This window comes from Solanum pennellii, chromosome 8 (assembly GCF_001406875.1).
Source record: "Solanum pennellii chromosome 8, SPENNV200".
In the NCBI taxonomy this organism is placed as follows: Eukaryota; Viridiplantae; Streptophyta; class Magnoliopsida; order Solanales; family Solanaceae; genus Solanum; species Solanum pennellii.
In genome coordinates this window covers 48,218,532-48,240,701 of record NC_028644.1, presented here as the reverse complement: position 1 = coordinate 48,240,701, position 22,170 = coordinate 48,218,532, and the positions used below count along the sequence as shown (strand labels likewise).

At 33.4% G+C, this 22,170-nt stretch overlaps 1 long non-coding RNA gene across 2 annotated transcripts; it reads right to left on the bottom strand.

Moving 5' to 3' along the window:
* Positions 1–15,022: 15,022 nt before the first annotated feature.
* LOC107027114 lies at positions 15,023–19,618 on the bottom strand. 2 transcript variants are annotated; one of them, XR_003579852.1, is made up of 3 exons: positions 19,227–19,618; positions 15,954–17,736; positions 15,023–15,306 (listed from the first exon to the last, which is right to left on the bottom strand). It is a non-coding gene; the product is annotated as an uncharacterized LOC107027114 (long non-coding RNA). The 2 variants fall into 2 exon arrangements; XR_001457715.2 differs by having other exon boundaries at positions 15,023–17,736; positions 19,227–19,614.
* Between the last annotated feature and the right edge of the window lie 2,552 nt (positions 19,619–22,170).

The following is a 22,170-nucleotide window of genomic DNA, read 5'->3' as shown; positions in this document are numbered from 1 at the left end:
ATATATATATATATATATATATATATATATATATATATATATATATATATATTGTTGTACAACTTGTTTTACCCTTACCGCTACAATAGGAGCTTATATATATTCTTTATCTAACGAAAGTGAAAAAAATGAGTTTTTAATTTATTTATTTTTACTTTAAATTTTAGAAAAATTCATATAGGGGTATGTATGATCATTCTAACAAATTTTAAGATATATTTTAATTTTTATTCTTAGAAAAATTATTTCGGACTTCTTTGATTATTATTATTCAAGTTCTTTTTTTTTATTTCATTCTTTAGTGTAAAGAAAAAATTTAAAACTATTTTTTGCGGGTATTTGTAATTTGGTTTTTGTACTTGTAAAACATAATTAAAATGAAACATAAACGAATTTGATCATTAAAATAATAATTTTATATAGGCCGTTGGAACAAAAAAGTCAAAAAAAATATATCTGTGTGAGGAGGATCAAGTATACCCCAAAATTATTGGCCGTTGGAACAAAAAAGTCAAAAAAAATATCTGTGTGAGGAGGATCAAATATACCCCATATGGATTATTATTTTTTTTAAAAAATAATCAAAAGTTTAAATTAAAATTAATTTTTTCACTTTCATTAGAGAAAAATGGTATATGTGAGTCATTTGTATAACTGTAGAGGTATATATGAGCTACTCTAATGATGAGAGTATATTAGCTCTAAAGGACAAAATTAAGGGGTATATCAAATCCTTTTCCAAGATTAAATACATGGAGTGCGAGTTCAACATGTAACACGTGTGACTAGTGTATAAGTGAGGGTTGATACACATGTTGTGTAAAAGAAAGTAAGTCTCAAATATCTTGGATCTATTATCCAGAGAAATAAGAAGATTGACTACGATATCACTCACCCTATTAGTACATGGTGGATGAAATGGAGTGCGCACATTGAGTCTTATGTGATAAAGAAGATGCTATCAAAACTTAAAGATAAGTTCTACAAAGTCAAAGTTACTTTATCACCGGTCGGTAGATCACTAAAAATGTTACTCTTGCTCAAGAAATTGTTCGTGAAATGTCTAAATCTAATGTTGATTGTAATATTGTTATCAAATTAGACGTGGCTAAAACTTATAATAGAATGGGTTAAAATTTTCTTATAGAAGTCAAAAAAAAGATCTGGTTTATCAGAAAAATTGATCATTCTTATATGAAATCTTATTTCTAATGATTGGTACTTTATTTTTGATTAATGACACTAGATATGACAAAATCTTCTCGTCCAAGGGTCTCAAACATAGTAACCCTCTATGCCAGCCTATTTTTATTTTGGGTGCATAAGTTTTTTCTAGATCTCTGGACAGAATCAATCACCTTGCTTGCTTATGCTATGCAAATTATGTTGGATACATGGTGTAGCATCTATTCATCATAAGTTTATCAGCTTGGACCAGGTGAGGTCCTACTTGATTATGTGTGTTAAGGTTCAGTTCCAAGTGTAGGATGTGTATCGAATGTGGTTTAGTGTTATAAGGGACCTCTAGCAGTAAGTCGAGTTCATATTTTTCCTACCGTATAAGTTTTCTTTCATGAGTTCATGCAAAGGTCAACTTTAAACAACTATATTTCTCAGAATATTAAGAGTTAGGTTGTCCATGACGTATCAAACTAAAGATATGTAAGAGTTAGGTTGTCCATGACATATCAAACCAGATGACCCTCGTGGAATGTTACGACAACTTTTTAGTCAGGATTATTTTTGTCCTCCCCCATCTTTGAACTCCTAAAGCACGATGTATTGACCTATCTTAAGTGAAATTGAGGTGAAATCAGTTGACAAAAAAGTCTTGCCTTACGCCTAATATTTATAATTATCAGATAGCAAGCTAGGGTTCTTTATTCTCAAGCATATACCACTGTTTTCCATTTCAAGTATGTGAGATTTCATTAATGAGTATCGTTTCACTTATCAAGTCTCAAAGTGGAATCGGTTCTCTTGCATTTCGCTCATATGAAAATTTAAAATTTTACGAAAAATATGAATTTCATTACCTTGTCAATAATAGTCTATAAAGACATGTTTTTACACATGATTCAACACATTTTCTTTAAATACATTGAACCCCGAGAATACAAATACTTGATGCCTCTAAATTGTGTTGTTTTAAATTGCATGTTTTCTTAAAAATACAAAAATTCTCATGATTAGCTTTAAACTCAATTTTTCATTTTTATATGTTTAAAGATGCTTTTAGATAAAAGTGTCTATTAGATATTATTAGATATTCATTTTTTTAAGCTATTAAATTTTGTTAGTAGTATTCAGTTATCAACATAACTTCAGTTGATAGTATTATTTAGTACCGATCGGATATAGTGATAAAAACTCACCTATAATTAGCAAGGACATAGACCTTTAATATCAATATCTAAGTCCTAGAATCACGTGTCGTCATAGATTTTTAAGGATCACCCATCAGATTAGGACTGACAAGGTACAAAGCGCCCTATTAGTTGGGTACAAATTGGACTCCATTTAGTTTAGACAGAGTATATCGGTTAATAGTATCTCCCACAATATTTTAGATTATAACATTGATCTTTCATTCAATTAATTTAGTATTTATTAGTTGTATGTCTCACTCTTTGGTCATCACATCATCAACTCATGTGTTTTAGTTCTGAGATTTATCATGTTCAAATTGTGCATATATCTCATATACTCAGTTCATTCAAAGTATCGTTTGTATAATTTCTTGCGCTATATTATTTTAAAATTTAAGTTCAGATGCTCAGTATCTAGCTTGCAGTTAGTGCAATTTCATTTAATCTTAGCAACAGAGTTTGGTGAGTCCTCATCTTTCGAAGACAAGACTATTGTTATTTATTCATTTTAGTCTTTTAGTTCCAGTCATTTAGAATTAACTGGGGGCTTATCCCAAAAACTCATCTTACACTTCAAGAAAAATGGTCACTAGTAAAAGAAAATTTGGTCGTTAAGAGTCTAAATCAGGTCGCTAAATATCAATAATGAGCGGAGAAAATACGTTTATAACTAGTCGTTAAAAATCCCGACGTTAAAAGTTAATTGTATTTCAAGTCGGTCATTATTAACATTTAAAGATCAGATAAATTTCGATTGTTATGTCCTTTTGTAGCGAACGGATTTTTCCTATGTATAAGTACTTTTAACGATCAAAATTCCTTTCGTTAATTGTATGTTAATGTCAATATCGATACTTTTAATGATCAAATTTTTAGTCGCTAATGGCCATTTCTATATTTGATAAGATATTTGTAAATGAGTTTTAATGACTCCATTTTCGTTTGCTATTATACAAAAAATTTATACCAATGAATAATATAAAATGTTTTATACACTACAACACATAAAAATATAATTAAATAATTAAATTCATATAAAACTTCATTGTTAATTATAGAAAGAACAAATTAAAGAAGATAAATCATATTCAGAACAATTTGTCTCAGTTTAACAAATAATAACACTACATGATCATTACATCTTCATTTCCTTAGGAACTTAGTCCCAAGAAAAGGAGTAATCATAAGAATAAATATTCCCTATAGTACTTATCATTTTATACACCTGAAAATCTATTCATAATCTAATGACCCAAAATGTTTGATGACTTCATAAATGAGGCTAAAGCTAGAAACTCGGTCACTAATACTCAGTAATCATAAGATATTTGATCTCATTGTCCTCCTACGAGCCTCAAATTGATATTCAATATTTACAAGAGAGAGTCACGCGGATGCTTCAGATCTTTAATCCGCCTATAAATTTTGTTACTCAAGATTTTTGTTGAGGCAAACATATTTGCACAACCACACGTAAGTAATACAAGATGGGGGAAATGATCAAGAATAGCCTCGACGTCTTTAATTGTCATGCATGTTTCCAATAAGTTGAAGGTGGTGCAAGCTAAACAAGTTTTTAATAACATCTAGAGCTTCTTCATTACTTACATCTTTATCATCAAAGTAATCACCAAATTCGATATACTATGAATGTTGTGTGTGTGAGACTTAACTACTCTAACAATGGAATATTTTGAACTAACTAGCTACTTCAACCTTCTTGTCACATACCATACCATAGCAACATGCAATGCTAAGCCTTTTCAGTTTCCTAATCTTTCAACTATATATGACCAGTGACAATCCATCAAAGTCGAATTCCTAGGCTATTTCAAAAGTTAGAAGAAAAGGCTAGAATTATTCTACTTGGCACCAATGATACCCTCAAGAACATTATTTCTTAATCACATATATGTGATCTTGCTAATATCCACTTCTTTCAACATTCAAATCATATTAGAGTACTCTACCAATGTTCCTTTCATATGTCACAAAATAAATCCAAAAAACACATTCCCAGCAGAAAATAACGAAGAAGTTCAAATTTCAAGCCAAATTAGAAAAAGAGAAAAACAAAAGGACTAGTTTTAGCAAGTTTAAGAGTAATCAATGGATTGGTCCACTCAATGTTTTTTACACTATCATCAACTCTCTAAAATCACCTAAGTACAATTAAGTGGTGTTTCAACACTCAAGCCTAATCAATTGGTCTATTGTTGTCTCTCATAGGTTGGCTCTCACTGTCCTCATTGGTGTTAATTCTATTGGTTTCAAAGTTTTCAACAGTTTGCTACTTTTTGTAGGCAGAGTCATATAAACTTGTCAATTGAAGTACATTCACCAACAAAAAATCAGCAAATTAAACTATAAAAAGAAACTCATTTTCACAGGAAATAAGAAGGTTACCGTACATGAAGAATCACCAAAGATGTAGAAAAAAAATAATTATGACTGATAGGAGAAATTTTCGTCAGCTACCAAGAAGCACAATAATAAAAGAAACAATACACAAACAACATCGAAAAAGTCAAAATTGGACATCTATGGTGAAAGTAGGGATTAACTCTGTGGAAATAAATATTGTAAATAATTAGCCGGTTAGCTAGTTTGTTAAGTCAGTTAGAAGTTGTTTTAATTACCGCCAATTAGTTAGACACGATATATAAATAGTGACTTATTGTGTATGAAAGAGTAAGTCGGTTAAATCAATTCACTGTTCTATCCCCCTTTCTTCTTCTCTCTTTCTGCAAACTGCTCTCTACTGGCTAGATGATAACATTTAACATGGTATCAGAGCAGGGCCTTTCTCACCCGATGTTGGGGCTTCCAAAATCAAAATTGCCATGCACCAGATGCTAGGCACTGGGCGTGAGGTGGGGTGTGTTAAAGAATGACAAAAGTCCCACATCAGTGGCTAATGAGATGGGTGGACTCCTTATAATTAAGGTTTGAGCAATCCTCCTCACTTTTAGCTAACTTTTGGGGTGTGAGTTAGGCCTGAGACCTAATTTAAATTGTGAAGATCTAGCTAATACAGAGAGCACAAATTTCACTGCAAAATTGGAAGAACAGTTGAACATCGACCTAATACAGTCGACTTATCGAAGGAGCAAAATACTCCAAACTGAGAGCAAATTCACAAGTTCACTAACATCCATCCCAGAAATCCTATGTACCTTTATCCATCTAATACTCCAAGTAGCATTTTAGTCTCTCAACAACTTACTGGTATTAAAAATTATACTGGTTGGAGTAATTCTATGAAAGTAGCCCTATTAGCAAAAAATAAAATTGGATTTATTGATGGAAAGTGTCGCAAAGGTGATTACAAAGGAGATCTAGAACATGAGCGGGAGAGATGTAATGCCTTTGTATTATCGTGGTTTACCAATTCAGTTTCGAAAGAATTGGCAAATGGATTGATCGATGTTTTCATCTAACGCACATAGTGTCTCAAAGGATCTAAAAGAAAGGTTTGATAAAAGCAATTTGACTAGAATATACCAATTGCATCCTGAAATCAACACTATGAGTCAAGGCACCTTTACTTTTTCTGAGTACTATTCTAGATTGAGAAATCTTTGGGAAGAATATGTATTACTAGTTCCTTTACCAGCATGTGAATGTGACAAATATAGAGCTAATGCCATGGAGAAACAAAAACTTATGCAGTTTTTAATGGGGCTTAGTAATAGTTTTGCTCAGTCGAGAAGTCAGATTCTTATGACTATTCCTAGTCCAAGCTTGAATCAAGCCTTCAATATGATAATGCAGGATGAGAGCCAAAATATACAATCTAGATTGATATCTAATTGTGTGTTGCCTTTACAAAAATTGGATGTTCATGATCCTACTGTTTTAGCTTCAGTAAAAGGCAACAAATTCCAATCAGACACAGGTGGATTATAGTACTGTGATCACTGTTATCTAAGAAACCATACAAGAGCTAATTGTTATAGATTGAATGGATATCCACAAAATTACAAGTTCCAAAGGAAGAAAGGTGATGATGATAGGGGCTACAGGGGACATAACTATACTAATGATAGGTGCAGAATTCTGGGGGTAATAGAAGAACTCAGGTTAACAATGTGAATTGTGTTGTAGGCCTTGACTCGGAAAGAAACTCTACTCCTGACATTCCACCTTTTCAGCCTGCACCATGTTTTACTGCTGATCAATATAATCATCTGATGAAATTAATTGATAATGAATCTTCATCACAGGAGCCTGTTGCTAACATGGCAGGTATACATCAAAACTTTTCCTCAACATTCAGTACATAATTCTTGTTTTCCTACAAGTGATGATGCAACTCCTTGAATTTTGGACATTGGAGTCACTCATCATATGGTCTCTAGTTTAGATACACTACTTCATCCAACTCTTGTTCCTTCTACCTCTAACCAAGTACATTTGCCAATTGGTCAAACCACCTTAGTCACTCATACTGGATATGCTTCACTTTTTGCCAATACTGAAGTGAAAAATGTCCTTTATATTCCTCATTTTACTTACAATCTGTTATCCATTTCCAAACTCATAAAGGAACTGAATTGTTGTGTCTGTTTCTATCCTGATTTTTGCGTTTTTCAGGATCTCTGCAATGGCAAGGTGACGGGGATTTGTAAGGAAGCAGAAGGTCTCTACATACTCCCATCCACCAAGAAACCATCACCTGCCACTGTAATGTATAGCAGAAGATTGCATCTCTTAAGTTTCATATGCAGAGTTCAGATTTTTCTTCTTGCGCTATATGTCCTCTTGCAAGACAAACTAGACTCCCTTTCCCCTCTAGTACTAAGAACATGGATGTTTGGGGACCTTTTAATCAATACACTTATAATGGTTATAGATTTTTTTTCTTACTATTGTTGATGACTATTCTAGAATGACATGGATTTTTTTGTTAAGATACAAAAGTTAAGTTGCTACTTTCATTACAACTTTCTTAAATTTCATTAGAACTCAGTTTTTAGCTTCTGTCAAAATAATTAGGTCTGATAATGGCCTTGAATTTGTCAACAACCAATGCAACAATCTTCTTTTTTCTCTTGGTATAATTCACCAAACCACTTGTGTCCATACTCCTCAGCAAAATGACATTGCTGAACGAAAGCACAAACATCTCCTTGAGATAGCAAGGGCCCTTAGATTTCAAGCTGATACGCCCTTAAAGTTTTGAGGAGAATATGTAGTTACGACCACTTTTCTCATTAATAGAGTACCTTCTTTTGTTTTGGGGGGCAAATCTCCTTATGAACTCTTTCACAAAAAAGGTTCCTTTACTCAATCATTTGAAAGTATTTGGATGCCTATGTTATGACACAAACACAACTCGGTCAGATAAATTCTCTCCCAAGGCTATTCCCTCTGTGCTCATGGGTTACTCTGACACTCAAAAGGGTTATAAATTATATAACATTACTTCAGGTTCCTTTTTTGTTAGTAGGGATGTTTCTTTTTGCGAATCTATTTTTTCCCCTCAAACATCCTAAATACACCTTCTTATATTCTGCAGATCCACCTCATACATGTTCTTTTCCTTCTTCGCAACCTGCTTTTCCACACCCTACTGATGGTTGCTTTCCCTCATCTATTTTTTACCACCTTTCGCACCTCCCTTATTACATGATCTAAATCCTGTTCCTTCACCACCTTCCTCACCTCCCTTATTACCTGATCCAGTTCCTGCTCCTTCTACTTCCATTTCTCCTCCACCTGTCATTCCCCAGAGAAGGTCATCTAGATTAGTCAGACCTCCTAAATGGCACATTGATTATCTCACCACCTCAAAAACTCCTTATCTCATCTATTTTTTAATTTCCTATACCACTGTCAACTCTTCCTATCAATCCTATCTTTCAGGTTTTTCTTCTTCTATTTCTGAGCCTTCATTTTTTGAACAAGCCATCCAAAATAGTGGCTGGATTCAATCTATGGACCAAGAAATTCAAGCTCATAGTGATAACCATACTTGGGAGATTGTTGATTTACCTTTAGGTAAGACTGCTATTGGATGTAAATGTGTGTACAAGGTTAAGTACAAGGCTGATGGGAGCATTGAAAGGCTCAATGCTAGACTTATGGCTAAAGGCTTCACTTAGTAAGAGGTCCTCGATTATCATGATACATTCTCTCATGTTGTCAAGATGGTGACTGTGAGATTTGTCATTGCCTTAGCTGCTTAGTTTAATTGGTCTCTTTTACTGATGGATGTCTACAATGCCTTATGCCAAGGTGACTTATTTGAGTAAGTTTATATAGATTTACCACCTGGTTTTGGCAGTCAGGGGATACTAAGGTTTGCAGGGTGCTAAAATCTTTATATGGCTTGAAGCAAGCCAGTAGACAATGAAATTTGAAACTCACCACTACACTTACACAATCAGGCTTTACTCAAAGTAAGTTGAACTATTCATTGTTTATAGAAAGAGATATTACCGGTGTCATTCTGATCATACTTGTATATGTAGATGATCTTTTGATCACTAGAAATAGTGAGGGATTAATTCAGGAGGCCAAAGATATTTTGCATCATAACTTCAAAATGAAAGACTTAGGATAGTTAAGGTATTTCCTTGGCATTGAGTTTTCAAGATCCAAAAGTGGAATATTGATGAATAAAATGAGATGTGCATAGAATCAGTGTTAGAATATGGTCTAGCTGGAGGAAAAGGAACCACAACTCCTCTTGAACAGAATCAGAAACTCACAAGTCAATAATATGATAATACAAATGCTGAAGAATCATAGAACAGAAGAGTGTATCAAAGGTTAATTGGAAGATTATTATATCTAGCTATGACAAGTCCTAATATTTCATTTGTTGTTAAACATCTAAGTCATTTCATGCATGCTCTGAGAAAATGATATTATGATGCAGCATTACATGTGGTGAGATACGTTAAAAATCAGCATGGTTAGGGATTGTTGATAAGCATAATGAAATCAGTAAAGATCAATGCATTATGTGATGCAAATTGGGCATCCTGTTTGTTGTCCAAAAAATCAGTGACATGTTTTGGAGTCAAACTTGGCGAATCTCTAATATCATGGAAATAAAAAATACAATGCACAGTTTCAAGAAGCTCAACAGAGGCAGAGTACAGGAGTATGGAAACAACAGTAGTTGAACTGGTTTGGCTGCAAGGTTTACTACAGGAGCTTGAAACACAGGTTGAATTACCTATGGAGTTGCACTGTGACAATTAGGCTGCAATGTAAATTGCTTCAAATCCTATGTTTCATGAACGAACAAAGCATATAGAGATAAATTTTCACTTTATTCGAGAAAGGTTACAAGAAGGCATAATCAAGAGAAAGTATGAGGCGAGCAAGGAACACATGACAGATATCTTCACCAAAGCACTTGGAAAACAACTGTATAATGACATGTTGTTCAAGTTGGGAATGTTGGACATATTCCATCACCCAACTTGAGGGGGAGTGTTGAAATAAATATTGTAAATAATTATCGAGTTAGCTAGTTTGTTAAGTAAGTTAGAGATTCTTTTATTTACTGCTAATTAGTTAGACACGTATATAAATAGTGACTCGTTGTGTATGAAAGAGTAAGTCGGTTAAATCAATTCACTGTTCTATCCCCTTTTCTTCTTCCCTCTTTCTGCAAACTGCTCTCTAATGGTTATATGATAACATTCAACAAACTCTATAAATGGATACTAAAAGAACTTAGATTTTTACATTAGTACATGTGTATTGCCTACTAGTAGTGTGTCTCGTTTAGTGATATAGTTACCAAAGAAAATTTAACATTCCATTCAAATGTGAAACAAACTAATGTTTGTTTGTTTTTTAGGCCAAAAAGGCCCATTTTATTTAAAAAAAATACACCTCCCGTTATATGATCTGATCAACCAGCCATTCAATAGAAAGACCAAAACAATGGTTTTAAAGAAATAATAAAAAAATCATTAAGAAATCTAACTTAAAAGTGCAAAGGGAAAGAATAAAAAATTGACATTCTGTTAAAGGAAAGTGAGGCGATCTCTTGCTGCGTTAATCAGTCATCTTCTTCAGCTGCTCGCCGGAATCTTCGTCTCAGGTAAGTCGACCACCGTAAATTACCTTCCAGCTTGTGTTTATAGCTTTTCTACGTCATCTTTTTCACCTAACTTGTGTAAAAATCTGAAGCTATGAGCTAAATACATTTCAAGTCGCCTTTAAACTCTCACCAGGTGCTATGTATTTAAATATAGATGGAGCTCACTCCAAGCTTGTGATTTTTCTTTCACAAATCAAGTGAAATCAGATCTAACAACTTTGAATATCTGTAACGTACGCATCGTGATACTTTAGTTTAATTTCTACAAAGGAATGAACCTCTAGTGAGATTAATACCACCTTAATAGATTTCAAATGAATGTATCATTGACTTGTACTTACCCCACTCTAAGAATCTCCAAATTGGTCTGAAATGAAATGTAAGTAAGTTGTTATTGTGTTGATTTTTTATTTACCATATTGCTTGTCTCTTTTGTCATATAATATTATAGTATCTAAGCTATAAATCATGTCTCATTTCATCTGATGTTTGTCTTTTAAGTCTTTTGATTCTCATATGTGGAACTTGTTGTTTGTCTAAAATAATTATGCCTTTAGCCTACCTTGATAATGTTGCAGATGAATCAAAGCATTTTGTCCCTGTAAAACTAAAACACCAGTTAGCTAAAAAATCTTCAAAGTTGTTGCCTTCTCTGTGTGTGTTGAAGTTATATGAGACCTCCTTCAATTAGCTCTCTTATCCTTTTTGCCTTCTCTGTGTGTGTTGAAGTTATATGAGACCTCCTTCAATTAGCTCTCTTATCCTTCTTTTAATCATCACAATACTCCAGGGACAATCCCAATCTCCACTTAATATTTTTAATAGGGCCAAAGAATCTATTTCAAATATTACAGGTAGATATAGTCTGTCAACACATAGCTCACACCCTTCCTTCAAAGTCGTAGTTTCAGCAAATAGACTAGTAGAGTCTGCAATCCTTCTACATTGAGCATATTGAATATTCCCTTCATCATTTCTAATACAAAATGCTGTAGAACTTTGATCAGGGTTTCCTCTAGAAGCACCATCTGAATTACATTTAAACCAACCTTGATTAGGTAGCTTACAACTTACAGGCACCGATCTTATTATATATTTGAATTTTTGAAGAAAATCCATCAAAAGGGCCATTTTCATCCATGGATATAGATTTAGGGTTAAAAGATGAGTGTTTCTAGAGATCTCATATATCACTCTCCTCGAAGTCATAGTGCCTCCATAATTCACCTTATTTTTTCTTTTCCATAACTGCTAGCATACCATACACGGAATGGCTTGCAAAATTGGTTCAACCCAGCTAGGACTCAATATTCCACCATTTTAATAGTTTGATGGCATTTCACAAAAGGACACTCTACTCCAAAACCAATAGCAAAGTATTTTTAGGTCTTTTGAGCAAAATACTAGTAATAAATAGATGTTGAGAGGTCTCTGTATATGGTGACTCACAACATCTACACCTTGACACCAAATTGATATCGAACCTTTGAAGAATGTCATCAATAGGAAGCTTAAATTTTCATAATCTCCATAAAAAGAAGTTAATCTTGAAAGGGACTCCCTTACTCCATAAACGTTTCATGTTTTCTACTGGTGAGTTTCTTTGTCTCATCAATTGGAAAGCACTGGCCACCGTGAAATTTTCACTAGTAGTCGCCATCTACCAAGGCAAATCCCAAGGTGAAGCTTCCTTACTTATGTGAATATGATCATGAATATGTTGTACAATATCACTAGGGAGGATTTCTGATATCTTCAATTCATTCCATTTTTCATCTATAATTAGTGAATCAATATCTCCTATCTCATTCTCAATTGTGAAATTAGTTTCCACTTCATGATATAAAGCTCCCAATTTTGTCCAATTGTCAAACCATATGCAAGAAGAACCCACATTAGGTTCCCACCACATTTCTTGTTCAATATCATCCCTGACCTCAAGTATTTTTCTCCAAATTTGATACCCTCCTTCCATTGTACTAATGTAGGAATTATGAATCAGTCCATAGAGATCTGGATGTTCTGAAATTCCACAATAGTTTAGCAAATAAAGTTTTCCATAAATCAAATAAAGATCTAAAACCCAAACCTCCTTCTTCATTAGTGTAATATATCTTATCCCAAGATACCCAATGTTTACTCTTGCATTCATCTTTATTGCTCCATAGGAATATGTTGAAAATCTTATGAAGTTCATAGATAATAAAATTGGGTGGGTCCATAACAGAGAGTAGATATAGGGGGATGCTCTGTAATATACTTTTGATCAAGAGTGTCTTACCCCCGTAGGAGAGTACTTTTCCTTTCCAGTTTTGAAGTCTCCCCTTCAACTTCTTAATGATTTCATTATAATATGCCTTTCTTTTTTTAGCATGTGTGATCGGGCAACCACGATATATAAAAGGAAATTTCCCTTGATTAAATCCTGTTGATTCCTTTACTTCATCCATAAAAACATTAGAAACCTTTCTATACATATAGAAGCTACTTTTCTGATTATTGATAATCTAGCCAAATGCTTGTTGATAATCTTTTAATATTGTCATCACCAAATCTAGATATCATTTATCAGCAGAGGTAAATAAAATGGTATCATCAGCATACGCTAGATGATTTATGTTCCTACTCCATTAATGCAACCCATATTGTTTATATCTCTCCTTTTCAAAAAGAGCATTGAGAGCTTTAGACAACACCTCAGAAGTGAGAATGAATATTGCAGGTGTTAAGGGGTCTCCCTGTTTGATTTCCCGTGTAGAATGGAAAAAGCCATATGACTGTCCATTAATAATAATAAAATATCAGTTATTAGCAATCAGTCTCCAAATCATATCAATGAGCACTTCTCTAAAGCCCATATTTCTCATGACTTTTGTTAAGAATAGACATGATACTCTATCATAGGCCTTAGACATATCCAATTTTATAATGACACTGGATTGCTTTTCTCTCAATCTAATATAAGTAACTATTTCCTGCGTAAGTAGAACATTCTCTATGATACTTCTGCCTTTGACGAAACCTGACTATTTTTAGAAATCAACTTTGGTAATAAACCTTCTAACCTCTCATGCAATACTCTAGAAATAACTTTGTTAATAAAGTTGTTCGGGCTTATACGTCTTAGATCCGAGAAGCTTTCATAACCTCCTTCTTTTGAGTAAGTACCAAATTAGTATGTGTAACACTTTCTGGAAGAGTATTATCTTCAAAGAAGTCATTCACCATTCTATAGATATCTTGTTTGACTACTTTCCAACAATGTTGGTAGAATATTTCTGAAAACCCATCAGGGCCACAAGCACTACTACCTTTTAACCCTAAAATAGCCCGTTTGACTTCCTCTATGGTGGGTATTTTACATAATAAATTGTTATGTTCAGTAGTAACCATCTCTGGTAAGAATTTCAACAGTTCAAAACTATTTCTCACCTCTTCTTGTGTGAATTGTCTATTATAAGATTGTACAACTTCATCAACAACCAAATCTTTCTCCTCCATCCAATCTCCACTCGTATTTTTAATTTTGTGGATTTGTAGCTTCTTTCTCCTTTCCGCTACAAGATTATGAAAAAATCTCATATTTCTATCTCTTTTTTCTAACTAGGTTATTCAACCTTTTGTCTCTAGAATTCCTCCTCCTAGTGCAGATATCTTTTCTCTTCTGCTTGAGCCTGTTGCATAGCCATTCTATTTGAGAAAGAAGGATCTTACTCAAATAATTGTTCCTTCATCTTCATAATATCCTCTCTAATAGTTAGTTTTTGAAAAATATCACCATACCTCTCCCTACTCCATACCCTCAAAGCCTTTTTTCTTCAACTTGTGTTTGAAAATTCAGAAACTATTTCCAGTTTCGTTGGTCTTCCAGTGTTGTAGTACTACCTCATTTAGGGTGATATCTTCCACCCAGAAAGAGAGAAATTTAAAAGGTTTGACAACTGGTTGATGCCCTGTACTCATAGTAAGAAACATAGGGGCATGATTTGACCCCATTTTAGGTAAATGATCCACCTCCTTTGTCGAGAACTATTCCATAAGATTTGAGTTTGCCAATAGTTTATCAAACTTTTTAAAAATGCAATCAGGTCCTACCCTCCCATTCCACCACACTATAACATTTTACGCCTACGGCCACTCCAGTAAAGTGTGCCCTAAACTAGCAAAAAGTGTGACCATTAATAAAAAGGCTATACTTTTGGACTTTAAGCAACGCTTTTTAGGGTGTGGCCAAAAGAGCGTAACCTTTGACATTAGTCCACACTTTTGAAATGTCGCCAAAGCAGCTACACTTAAAAAGTGTGGCCAAAGAGGTATAAAGGACATGCATTCTAGTAATTCATTAGCAACACCTTCTCGTTAATTATACTACACTTAAAAACGTGACCTTTTCTTTGTTAATGTTCACATTTAAAAAGTGTTGTCTTTTATATCTCATCTAAAACAACACTTATAAAAAGTGGCAACGCTGTGTAGCATTTTTGTAGCCACAATTTTTCATTTTTAAGAATAATAATTTTTATTTGCATATATTCAATAATCACAAATTAAATATATAAGTTATCCAAAGCATAAAAATAACTAATAAATAAATTGAAGCTATATATTCAAATAAGCTACGAAAAACATGTGTTGTACAACCAAATACTTAGAAAGTGATTGCATAAAGATCCCTGCTATCAATAAATTCTACAAAATCAATTGCATTCAAACAACTATGACAATAATACAAATACTCTTCATCGTTCAACACAATAGATCAAACACAATTTCACAAAGATTGTGTACAATAGACCCTTCTGACTCTGGCCTTTACGTAAACCTTGTGGCCTCGAATGCACGGATCATCTTTTCCAAGAGAGAGACCCCCTGCAAATATTTTTTAAAAAACTTGATTTCAGAGCTTGGATTAATTCTATATCAACACCTAGAGTTTCTTGGAAACATGACTATGAATTTTTTTTTATCAAATCAGCAGTTATGAGATGTTCATACATCAGACTACTAGCATTGACATGTTCATTCAACTCCAAAGTCTGAATATGCATAGAGTCTAGCACATTTAAAGGAAACAAAGGGGTGGAGGGTCAGACAAAATAAGCTGCTGGTCAAACTGGTATGGAAATCACTATTTCAGGATAATATTTGTCGGAAATTTAAGAGAAAGTAATAAGCAAATAAATGGTAAGTTGCTTACAATACTAGCTGTTATTTAGCTGCAAATTTAAAACCAAGAGAAGTAGTTTTAGTATACAATGAAAAATGCAGAACTACACAAGTAAGACCACGATATGACAGTATGAAAATGGACATTATGTCATCCACGCTTGTAGAAAATGAGATTAAAATGACTACACAAAACATTACTCACAAGCTACGAAGACGATAAAGATGATTTTAAAGAACTGGAACTGAATAACATGCTTCAAGAGTTAGACAAATAAACATCATAGAACGGACAACATCACAAACTTGGGGATACTGTAATAAGATGAAGCTTGAGACTCTTAACATACCCATTAGTCCTTCCCATTGATTCTACTGTTATTTGATATGTTATTCTGATTTTTACTTTCAACTTTTTCGTACAATGCTCCACATGTCTTTTGACCTTGTGCTCACAATTTCATATCTCTCTTTGAATTACCTAAGCATGGTAAATTGTTGGTTAATCTAGAGAACACACAAAGCTCCTAACATCAATTTCAGTCTCAACCTATGTTTCAGGGAAATGGGGGGAGAAAAGGAAACTTCATCATCTGACAACTTTACATCCTGTGTTTTGAAATGAGAAGGCAAAATTCTAATGTACTAAGCAATCTATAGAGTTGTCTGTTTTATGTGTCAAAAAGAAACAAATATTATCACAAAATCTTTATTATATGAATGATTTATCAAGAGGTTTATATGGTGTCGAGAATCTGGTTAGACAATATATGTTTTGGAAAGCTTATAAATTAAATTTATATCACAGACTAACTAGTACAGTAGTTAGAAAGATGATGTATAGAGAATATAACACCTTGTGCAGAACATTCTGAGACATCATAGACAATTTCTCTCTACACTACATTCTACTTGATACATTATTATTATGAATGCATAAATTCACAAGGTGAAGGATTAAACTAGTTACCTTAACTCTGTGGTCACGTCGAGTCAAAGCTTTAGGTAATGCTTTAGAAACATCTCCAAGCCATTTAAAAAACTCTTCACAAGTAAAAGATATGCTCACACTGATATATATCGAGAGGCATAAACACAATAAAATTCATGCAACATGGAAGTGTGAAAAATCTGTATGAGTAATGATTATATATACGTGCATAGAGCTCTGTAGCTTTTAAATAAAGATAACAGAGAAGTTAACAGACAAAATCAATGTTTGAGAAAACAACAAATCCATCACCCATCCTCAACCATTCAGAAGGCAATAATACTAGTAGTGAAGAAAGGCAGAAAAAACATAGATCTTTTTTCTTTTGACATTCACCTATTCATTTCACTTCCTACAATCAGTGATGATGTTTCATTTTTCTTAAATGCCTTTTATCACATTATTAAGAAAATGTCACATAATACTTTTCGTAGGCATGATAATAATAAATCCTTTTTCTTTTGACGCTCACCTTTTCATTTCACTTTGGACGATCAGTGATGATTTTTCATTTTTCTTAAATGCCTTTTATCACATTACAAAGAAAATGTCACATAATACTTTTGATATGTATGACAATATGTTAATACTTCTACTAATTAGTTATCTTGTTTATCTAGAATGATGGAATACTGAAAACTTCATGAACACTATAAGTTGGTGAAAAGAAACAACGAGCACCTCATTTTCAATATCTTAATGCTGGTCCAGCTCTTTTGCAGTTCTCAAAAATTTGAAGTATCATCAACTATACTAGGATACAAACTGTCATAGAAAACTTAACTGTGGATAGTGCACTAATTTATGCATTTCTCCCTGAACAAAAGATACATATCCAATGTAAAATATACCTGTTTTAGACCATGGAGCGCATTCTGAAGCCACCAAAATAATGTTCATAGCATTTGTTCCTTCCAATTGAAGGATTTCTCATCTATATTTACAGGATCATCAGTCTCTTGGTTTGCCTTAGCACTTTATCCTTTAAGATTTTCATTCCTCTGTACCACATGGGATTGTGCTGAGGATTCTTTACGTAATGATCAAAGGGCAACACAGTATTCCTACTGCATGATAAAAGGGCTGAACAGTATCTCTGGTGGAAGATCTACATATGAAAAATCCTCTAAAGCATCACAACCCTGCATGAAATGGAACAAACTATAGAGCTGAAAATGATAGAAAGATGGCTAAGATTGTTATAACCTTTATTCATGTTACAGAAAGATAAAATAAATTACACAAATCATAAATACTAACAAAAATCCAGAACTTGGATAGATATAACTTCAATTACTCTACTGTTTTATATTCCAAATTATTATTTTACACTCTTCACATTATACTTAAAAGTTATAATCTACCAGATATTTCAAAACAATTGCACAGGTCAAAGTAGGTCATGTTAATTGGACAAACGAAGTATTTCTAGTTCTCTGCTGCTTATATTACATGCATAAAATCTTGCTCACTCCATAACCGCTTTGTACCTTTCATGAAGAAAATTCATTATAAAATGAAAGTTGTATTTAGATACATATCAAATGAGACAATTAAAATTAAATAAAAAGATGATAACTAGTAGTAGAAACATAGTATCTCCGAGTCCTCCTACTGCATGAACAACAAGAATAGTCCCATATTTCATTCCACAAAGCTTGTTTTGTCCGCAAGGCTCAAATCTAGAAGGCATGAGCAAGAATGTCTGCACCAGCAGTCATGCAATGAGAAGTCTTCACAGAGAAACCAACCAATCCTCTAATTTTATCATTGTGTTGACACTCAAATTGCCTTAGCATCTGCTCAAACTCATGAACCCACCTTGCACCCCTCTTAGTATTGTCATCACATCCATTCTAATGGTTCGACTTGTTTCCACTCACTAACCGGTTGGCAAAACTTATTTTTATTTCTTTGGTTAACTAAGGCGAACAGTAGATATGCAAATTTTCACAATTGCAGTACAAACATAACTTACTACTGATACACAAACTAGATACTGCTACAAATTCAGCTCAAGAATTCAAAATTCTGAAATGTATCAGAACTTCAAGCAACATGATAAAATCATAGTTATAGTTAAGAGAACAAACCTTGAATTCCTTCGAATCTTCACATAAATAACTTGTTATAATTAATCAACACACCTTCAAATTATACACTCAATTGAAATCCTCACTTGGGTAGCCAACATGTTAATAGATATGATCGTAGAGGTGAAACAACAATTTGAGTTCCTTACTGATATTTCTAGATATCAAACAAATTATCAAAACATTGAAAGACAAAGTGAAAAAGCTCCTACAAAAAGATTCATAAGAAGGAAAATACAAACTCTATTACACTTTATTCAAACGAGCTGACCTAGAATTAGAACTATTGGTTCTTAATTTAAGTTTCAATTCTACAAATATAGAAACAAGTCGAGACAGAAATTACTGATAAATTCATATAGAAATTTTTAAAAATATATAAAAAAAATTTAGAAGAAATTTAACTCGATAGTTATATCCTCCAAATAAATTCACACAGAGAACAACTCCTCTTTCACACACATATTACCACAAAAGGTTGTGAAGGAGCAAAACTTTCAGAAATTTCTCGAATTTATGAAAAAATATCGAAAACCTACCTGAAACATTCAATGAAGCTAGATGTTCTTCATCCAAAGCAAAGTAGTGATGGGTGACCCACTTCCCGACGAAATCTTCGCTCCTAACCTAGCCGACATAACCCACGCACCACCTCTTCCTCCGAGGTTGAGAAGAAACCTTATTTTATATCCTTTTCCCATAAACATCAAAATTTCAAACACTTTTTCCCACCAAACAAGGAGACATAAGATTACCATGGATGAAAATTTTGAGTCATATATCGCAGTAACACATAAGAAAGGAGAATCGAGAATGAGCGCTTGGCTAAAGTGATTGATCTGAGAGCTGAAAATTTAGGGTTCTTGTTTTTTTAGAAATTGGGGGGAAATAAAAATATGGGGGAGGCGGGAAACTTATTAATTTAGCCAATATTTTTCTATATCTGGTAGTACTACTTTTATATTTTGAAATTAGGTCAAAAAAGTTTATGGAGGGAACTCATTACTTAAGCTAATTTTTTAATGATTATTTATAGGGCACACTTATAAAGTGTTGTTTTTAGAATTATAGATATAACACATTTTAAAGTGTAGCTATATATAAATAAGTGTTATCAATTGTTTTATAATTTGGCAACGCTTGTAATGTGTAACCTATAATACTAAAGAGCGAACATTAGAATTGTTGCAAAAATTTCTGTGGCCTAAAGCTCAAAATAAAGGTCACGCATTGAAAGTGGTCATAGGCCAAATTTGTTGTAGTGCCAATTGAAAGGGCTACCTTTAAAAGGAATTTCTTCAAGTTCACAAGAATTCATACAAAATGCAACATCTTACATTTCCTGCTGAGTTACAGGTAAACCCCTATTTTCTCATCTTCATGAAGAATAATATTCAAGTCTCTACCAATCAACCAAGGAAGAGTAATATCAATACCACTATATATGTCCTTCCATAAATCAAGTCTTTTTCCATCAGAACATTTGGCATATACCATAGTGATAATCATTTGCTTCTTATTCTCCAAGAATGATATTTTTACAGTGATTCGTTGCTCTTTATCACTGATTACTTCCACATCTAGCCCTTCCTTAACAAAAAACATATCTTTCAATTGCTATTTGTGACAGTTGTATGCATTTTCAATTTTCTTTTGTAACTACCCAGGTGTCTCATATGTTGAAATGGCTCCATAAGAGCTATAAGAAAATATTTATGATGTCTATTTAACATTTACAATCTATTAAAAGCTTTTTGTGTGTTAATAGATCTGATAATCCAAAAGATAGCCTCCATCATCATCTAACAACTTTGTTTGTGGTCCCTCTTTTTGGCACAACTCTTGTAGGTTGCTGATTTTCTAGGTTTGTCTGCTTTTTGCCCCTCTTAGCTGATTGCTTTAATGATTTGGGAGACATATCACCTGTCCTACCAACCAATTTACAATTAGCATCATCCTCCATATTTTCAGCAATATCCTCCTCAACTTCTGTCACACTTTCATGATAACTGTTTTCTGCCTCTTGTACCGTGTTCATCTGATGCATAACAATATCATGTAATGTTTCAGATGGACTTTTCTTGTAAAGTGTTGCCAACAATTGGGATTGATTTGTATCATTTTGATCCTCCTTTTCATTTTTTCTTAAGTCTTCAAAATCTACTTTTCTTAATTCTATATCAAGTTTCTTGCAGACTTGGTTCTCCTCATGGAACTCACCATCACCATTCTTACTGACTGAAGCCTTCGATTGAGTAGAAATCACGATCTCTCGGCACTTCATACTAGGATACCTTGTCTTAATTTCACCATCCTCCAGTTCTTTTGCCTGCTCAATTTCCACTCTATCTCCCCATTTACTGGATTTCTCATTGCTATGACTACTAGCAGTGGTACTAGAAGCTGCTTTTGAAGGTGTAATATGATGTCTGGAGTCTTCTTTAAAAGATTCATCAACCCATTCTCTTGTAGTCTCTTCCATTTGTTTTGTAAGATTTGTTAAAATACAACCATCCTTGTTGTTTATGTCATTCACTTCATTATTTGTATTCTCTCTTAACACTTCAAAAGGATTATAAGTGTTTACATCCCCTTTTTTGTCTTTTGCACGACCATCTGGTTGTTCAATATCTTTGGTTAGCATATAACATTAGTTGTTGGTATCCATTTTCTATTGCCAACATATTTCCCATTTCGCATTCTTCTTTGCTGATCTTGTTGTGTTTCCTCTTCAAGATTGTTTGTTGTCTTTTTCAGCTCAGGGTGAAGTATTCTACATTCATCCTCCATATGACCTTGTAGCTTGCACTTCCTGTGGTATCATGGAATGTTATCATATTTAATCTTAACCGTTACTGATCTTGTGGCATTAGTGTTCTCATCCTCTATCTCTATTTGTACAAATTGAGGTCTCTCCGCAAACAAGTCCAATTGTAATTTTACTCTCGCGCAACTTGGGCGAGTTTTGTTAGTAACCATGTCAAGCTGTAAGGGCTTACCAACTGCATAAGTCAATGTAAAAAGTGTTTCTTTGATGAAAAATGTTGGCAACGGGTTTGAAAAAGAGATCCAGGCAATAGCCTGTGAGGTCTCTTCCTCTATCTTAAACTCTGAATCATAAATAAAAGGTCGCATTTGATATGAGCGATCATTCTTAGCAGTAATGTAATAAGAATTTTTTGACAATATTAATGAAATCTTCAACCATTTCAAGTCTAATAAATACATACCTATTTCGAAGAAAGCCAATTTTGCAATCACCTTTAATTCCACATTGCTTAGGGATCAGATCCCTTAATTTTGATATTTATGGCCATCCATAAGATAATTTACGTACAACAACATATTGTAGGTTCTCAATAATGTTCATTCTAGTGACCTATTGTTTAGTCCACTTTACCACTGGTACACCATCTGTAATGTCAATCTTCTTCATATATATGGGCTCTACCTGTATCTTTGCCTTTGAATTCTTATTGGTTA